Source organism: Sciurus carolinensis, chromosome 7 (genome assembly GCF_902686445.1).
Source record: "Sciurus carolinensis chromosome 7, mSciCar1.2, whole genome shotgun sequence".
NCBI classification, from domain to species: domain Eukaryota; kingdom Metazoa; phylum Chordata; class Mammalia; order Rodentia; family Sciuridae; genus Sciurus; species Sciurus carolinensis.
Genome location: NC_062219.1, coordinates 107,744,378 through 107,751,610, shown reverse-complemented (window position 1 = coordinate 107,751,610; position 7,233 = coordinate 107,744,378). Strand labels below are relative to the sequence as shown.

Genomic DNA, 7,233 nt, shown 5'->3' with positions numbered 1-7,233 from the left:
CTTATAGCTTTCTCCACATTCATTTTGTCTTTGTCGTTCGGGCACTCCAGAAAAGCTAAGTATTAATAGATAAGGCAGTGAAACAAACCCTTATATCTAGGTATTAGTTTCAATGTAAAATATGTGGTTGCTTCCCTCCCTCCCTTTATCCTTCCCCTCCTTTCTTCAATTTTCTATTCTTCTTATTTGTCTCCCTGCCTTATTTAGTAACTGTATTTCAAGTCCCATTCTATGAAGAAGGGAAATACAGAAAAATTGGAAATGTTCCCTGGCCAAATTAACTTTATAGTATTGTTGAAAGGCTTATAACCAGTAAATGGAGAAATAGTGCTGCTTGCACTAATTTCTGCAAATGCATACACTGCCAGACTAAAAAGACAGGCACAAGGTGTAGGTAATTACCAAAAACTAAGTAACAAAATGTTAGTTATGTGCAATTAGATTTTATCATGGAGTAAAGGTAATTAGAGAACATAAGCCAAAAAGTTATATGATGAGATTTGCATTAGAGTGAGACAGCTCTAGTTGAAGGAAGAATGGTTTAGATGGGGTGAGACAAGAAGCAAAAATACCAACAGAAAGACCATTGTAATTCTGACAAAATTTTTAGTGTGATGTTTGCCAGTGGACTACTAATGGGGCTGGATAAATGCAGGAAGCAATCTGTAGGACATGCACTTACTGCGTGATATACGTGGGGAAAGGGGGATGAAAGAAAGAATTTTCCTACAAATATAAGGCTAATAAGTGAAAAGGAAAGGAATTATAGGAAAAATAATGCATTTCTTCTTCATTTTTGTGCAGATCCTTATAATGCTAAGCTCCAATGTATAAGAACCAGAAGGAGGATGGTAATGTTTAAAACCTCAGGAATGTTGACAGTGGGTTTTACTGGAAACAGCACTCTGGCAGAAAGTCATTTCCTGAGAGAAATACAGGTTGGACCATAATACCAAGAGCGGGCCGAGTCGACTTGCAGTAGACCTGTCAAACGCCTGCAGCGTCTGAGCAACATTGGTCATCAGGGGAAACTTTGTTCAAGAGCAAACACATATATGATACTTGAAGAGTACAGAGGTTAAAAATCTGTATTTTTAACCAACATCCAAGATGATTCTTATGTACATAAAAATTTGAGAACCACTGTCCTGGATCTTTTGTTTAACTTGGTTAAAATATGTTTTTCTTTTCCTGCTACCTTGCATGATTGTGTTTATGACAGATGCAATAGCTTCTGCACTTCCTGTTTTATGTCTTAATGTATTTATTAATTTATTTTGTATTTGAATGTATTTACAAGTTTATTGGCAAAAAAAGAAGAGGGAAAAATTTTAAACAGTTTAACACAGGGTATTATAACTGATCCTGTCAGGTTAAAAAGTTCCATTTTAAATGTCCAACCAGTTGTCAAGAGGTGTAATACTGAATCTGCACATGCTGTTTCCTTTATGAAGCATAGCGATCATGTTTTAGGCAGTCTTTAAAACATAAATAAAAAGGAAAGGAAACCACTCATTAAAAGCTGCATCAAATGAGGGGTATTTTAAATTTCTGTTGTTTCTGGTAATAATATATGCCCAAAGGAAACCAAAAGCTGGAAAAGAAGCTACACTTCCTACTTTATTGGACAGTTATCACAATCAATCATTTTCTGTAATGACCATTATATTTTCAATTTATCTTGAACTATTCTAAATTTACTATGAGACATAGTCAAAGTCAGAAGAGAAGCTGTAGGGAGATTATTCCTGTTTTGGAGGAGAGTAAGCCCTCCAGAATCAGCATGGGAAATAAACATCCTATTGATTCTAGGTGGAAAAAAGTTAACATAGTCAATTTCAGTTCATGGTGAGCTGACTTAATATTTTCGTTGACTCGTTTGTTGTCATTCTTCTAAATTGAGTGTGTTTCATTCTTCTTCTAGTTCATCCAAATCTTCTCCCGTGAAAAGATTTTCATCAACAGGGACAGCATCCCTGGCTCCATTTTCCTGCCCCTCTCCTTCGTTGTCCTCTTCCAAATCACTTTTTTCAGCTCTACCTCCAGAAGCTTCACTTAATTTGTTTTCATATTTGTCTGAAGCATATGTCCTGAATCTTTCAAGACTGGTTACACTAATACCTGTCTCATTGATATCTCCTGCGATGTACAGGCTTAAATATATGTCGTTTATGCTCACAGAATGATCATCCTCATTACCACCTGTACCCTGAGTGTAACAGGTATCATCTGCTCCCTCCTCATCATCACTGACCAGTTCAGGATGAAATTAAACACTTCAGAGTCACTGATCATGAGAGCATTCCGTGCTTTGAAGTCATCTTTCCTTCTTTCCATATCTTGTTCAAGTTTTTCAGTCTTTTCTTGTCTTTTTCTTGTCTTCCATGCAAAAAAAGAAGAAGAAGAAGAAGAAGAAGAAGAAGAAGAAGAAGAAGAATCTAGAGTGATTTTGATCTAGGGCAGAATGCTGACTTTCAGATGCAGTCACATCAATGTTCATAGCTGCTCAATTCACAATAGCCAGATTGTGGAACCAAACTAGATGCCCTTCAATTGATGAATGGATAAAGAAACTGTGGTATATATATACAATGGAATATTACTCAGCCATAAAGAATAATAAAATTATGGCATTTGCAGGCAAATGGATGAAATTGGAAAATATCATGCTAAGTGAGATAAGCCAATCTCAAAAAACCAAAGGACGAATGATCTCGCTGATAAGCAGATGATGACACATAATGGGGGGCTGAAGTGGGGCAAGAATGGAGGAAGGAGGGACTGTATAGAGGGAAAAGAGGGGTGGGAGGGATGAGGGGGAAGGAAAAATAACCAAATAAATCAAACACTATTACCCTATGTAAATGTATGATTACACAAATGGTATACCTCTACTTCATATACAAACAGAGAAACAAGATGTATCCCATTTGTTTACAATAAAAATAAGTTAAAAAAAAGAATTGAAAGAACTAAAAATAAAATAATCTCTTTCAATTAGATCTTGTAATGATATTTCATCTTCTTTCTCTTCTTTCTTTTTATTTTCTTTCAAAAAAGTCCAAGAAGTAGTGTATGATGATACATGCAATTATCAGGCCCTCCAGGACAACCCCAAACCAGCCATACTTGTTATTTTCAATAGCCTCGAGGAAATGCTTGTATACTATTTGAGTTTTTTTTTTTTTTTTTTCCTTTTCCACCTCACCATGTTTTTTTCTTCATGGTGCTACTTCTTCCAGCTTTTTCTCCTGTGAATTATCCAAAGTTCTCCATCTCTTGCATCAATGTAAACAACTGTTCTTGCTTAAAGAATGCACCTACCACAGATGAGGGAGCTGCACCTTTTCTTAGTTTTTGAGCAGCAACTACAGGTTTGAAAGGTCCATGCAGCTCCTGCAATTCTTTTTTTTTTTTTGGTCATCTTTCTTCAATTTCTTTTCAGCTTCACTCTTTGCTACTTCACGTGGATTTTGCTGACCGAACTTAACTTAGTGAGTGACAGCCTTGATAAACTTCTGTTGCTTTGCTCCTTTCTTATTCTTCAGACCAAAAGTTTTTTCCCTGATAATCTTCTCCTTCTTTTTCTGCACCGCCTTTTTGCTGCCCCTGCCTGAGCCTATTTCTTGGAGGCCATTGCAGAGACATGTGTAATTGGCAGACTTAAGCTGGGATGGATACCATGGGGAGGTCTGGCACCAGAGCAGGAGGAAGAAGCAGCTGCCATCGCCGCTGCAGCCCATAGAAAGCAGGTCACTCCTATTGTCTTATTGTTTCTTTAGTCTCCTATTCCTGCTCTGAAAGACAAATTACATATGACTATGAGCAAAAAAAAGTCACCAGGGACCATTCTAAATTTCTTTAGCTCGCCTATGACTCTCCTGTTATGACCACTTTTCTGGCTTATTTCTTAAAACCAAAGTCCAAATGCAAGGAATCTGTACCCAAGTGACATGTGATGATGCCCCAAGAAAGAGTAGAGAGTCCATGCTACCACAGATAAGGGCCTACAGACATAGTCTTCGTCTTACAAGCGTTGTTTTCATTCAGATGTATCTAGATGTAATCTCGTTTCATTTGTTTTAAGTAGCAGGTGTATAAATTTGCTTCTTTAAACATTGCAAAGTCCAGTGGGGCATGGTGGCACTCACCTGTAACCCTAGCAGTCAATAAACCTGCTTCCTGAAAATTCCTCAGGTGTCCAGCCTCTTCTGTCCTACTTCAAGGATACTCACATCTTAAGATTCCTCTGTGTTTTTTAATTAATTAAGAAAACAAAATGGAAAGAAGTTGCAAACATAAGGCAACAGTGAACAGTCCCAGAAACTGCAGTGAGTTTTTTGCATAGGGTCTAAAAAATCCACTTATTAAGCATATTAGAAAGTTGTTGTTGACTTGGAATAAAGCAGAATGAACAGAGCGGCAGTGAGAAGGCAGAGACTTGAGAACTTACTGGTGAATGTGAAAACAAAAACAGAAGTATTTCATCCTACTATGAAAATTTGACCTGAATTGAAAACACTAGTCAGTAACAACACCCAACCATAATCCTAGGAAAAATGTACTATTATCATCTCTGACTTTAAATGAAGAACAAGAGAATTGTACTTAAATATCTTGCTCATGACCAGAGGGAATGGCATGGACTGCAAGGAAGCTAATCCAGGTGTAGCTGAGGCTGTACTCATCATGCCAGTGACATGGCAAAAGGCTGGCCTCGCTCTTGGCTTCCTAACACATTCAAAAATGTACTTTCAGTTTGCACTTTTTTATTGTGAGAAAACATTGTAATTTTCTCTCCCGGAGAGAATGATAATAAAAGAAACATGGGGTGAACATGGCTAATCCAAAAATCCAAAATCCAAAATGCTCCAAAACCCAGAACTTTTTAAGTACCAACATGGCACCACCAGTCCTGTTCCTAACCTCATGTGATGGGTCAGAGTCAAAAAGCAAGGACACTAAAAATCCTGTATAAAATTACCTTGAGGCCTGGTGAATAGGTATGTATAAAACTTAAATTAATTTTTTGTTCAGACTTGGATCCCTTCCCCAAGCTATCTTATTTAGGTATATGCACACATTTCAAATATAAAAATAAAAAAATCTGAAATTCAACACTTCTGGTCCCAAGCTAGGATGATGAATTCTCAATACATAGAAAGAAATCCCTAAGCTTTGTCCATAAAAGCACTTAAATCATAAAGTATATGGTGTAATAAAAGTGCTGCAAAAACTCAAAGAGAAATACATTTTGTCCCTCCAACTCCAAGTTTTTCCCATGAGAGCTTTTGTGTGTTTTTTGTGCATTTATGTGCCACTATTGTGTGTCTTCACTAGTTAAAGGTGCTCTCCACTAACTGAAATCCTTGTCTGAAGAGGTCACCCCAAGAGTCATGTTAACAAGGGACGGAAATGATTTTGCCAATACAGGTGTTTATAATTATTCCATGAAATAGTAATTCTCCATGTTGGGAAGGCTCTGGAAAAACAAAATAAAACAAAGCAAAACAAAAAAGCTCTTACAAAAAAATAGAGAAAATCTCAGTGAAGAGACATTTTCAGATGGAAAGAAAATTAGTGAATTTCTCACGTTTTAACTAAGTAATTTTAATTGACCAATAAATATGGCACATATTATGGCATATAAAATGATACCTCAAATATAGGGACATTGTAAAATGGCTAAATAGAACTAATAGGCACATGCATTACCACACATACCTTGTGTGTGTGTGTGTGGTGAGGACACAATATCCATTCTCAGTAATTTTCAAGTATAAAATATATTGTTATTGAATAGAGTTAGCATGCTGCACAATTGATCTCTTGATCTCATTCCTCCTAACTAAAATTTTGTGTCATTAATTTGAATAGAAATGGGGAAATGCTTTTGACAATTCCCCTCCTGATAAGAAAGTATTTCAGTCTGTCTGATGGAGTAGATCTTTAGAAAACAGACTTTCTTGTTCTTTCAAAAGTGGAAATCAGTGGGAAACTAGCATCAGTTTGGCATTAGAAAAGACAGATGAAAATAGTATGTTTTTTTTTTCAAAAGAGCAACTTAAGTTCTCTGAATAGCCAGGGCACCTGGGGAGGGAAGAGGCACTTTCCAAAGAAAAGTAGACAAGCAAAAATGACAAACACAACACTGTGATTTACTCTAATTTGTGAAATGAATTTGAAATCTCAGATATGCTACGCATGAAAATAGGAGATCATTAGATTGTTTAATCAAGCCATGCAATTATCTCAAGGATTCAGAGGAGAAAAATTGGATCTCAATAATTTCTCAAAAGTTATACTCAAGGCAATTCTTAAGCTCAGCATATTTATCAGTGCATGACAAACAAAATCTCTGAAGATTATCTGTATTGTTTCAAACCACCTGAAAAAGAAAGAACTTTGATTTTGCTATGCTTATAATAAAATACCAAGGAAGGGTTTACACATAATAATGACTTTCCCAGGAAAACTAGAGTCAATGTGCTTTCCCTGTTATTTTAAACAGAAAAGTCTGTGCCTGCTTCTAACAATGAGATTATTTGAATTGCTTGAAGTTGATCAAGCAGTCCACAAGTTACTTTTCATTGCATCTGATACCAGTGGACTAATTTTGAAAAAAATATTAATTAATTATTTCAGGGCAGACTTTTAAACATTATTTATTTTAAGATAATTTTTTTAAATGGGCACTAAGTCATTTGTAAGTGAACATAGTAAACTGTTCTAGAAAACCTTAAGGGCTGTAATCAAAGCCATAAAAGAAAGCAAATAAAAACAGCCTTTAAAAAATGTTTTGATTAATAAATCTGTTATTTATTAAATCTTGGGCTAAATGAGGTCTCTGACATTGTTGAGCAATGTCAAAGCACTTTTAGATCAATGTGAATTAGTAGTTTAACTAAGAGGTGAACCTCATTAACTCACCAATGGTGAGATGAATTGCATCGTAGGTTTATTTCACTATATTCATCTTGCTATATATAAATGTTGAAATTATTTATCTTTTTCACAGAATTCAGATGCCAATCTCAACATATCTTATGACTTGATGACATCATAGTGACTGGCCACCCTCATCCATCACCAAGAATCATATGGACAAAGCAAAACATAACTTGGAGATATGGTGAGGATTCTGATGTTAGTAGTAGTTATTTTTAAATATAAATAGAGGAGAATACTTGTTTACCCTAAGGCTTTACTTTTTATGTTAGCATATCCTAGTTC

At 35.8% G+C, this 7,233-nt stretch overlaps 1 pseudogene; it reads right to left on the bottom strand.

Moving 5' to 3' along the window:
• Positions 1 to 1,885: 1,885 nt before the first annotated feature.
• On the bottom strand, positions 1,886 to 3,743 carry LOC124989292 (zinc finger CCCH domain-containing protein 15-like; annotated as a pseudogene).
• Positions 3,744 to 7,233: the final 3,490 nt, after the last annotated feature.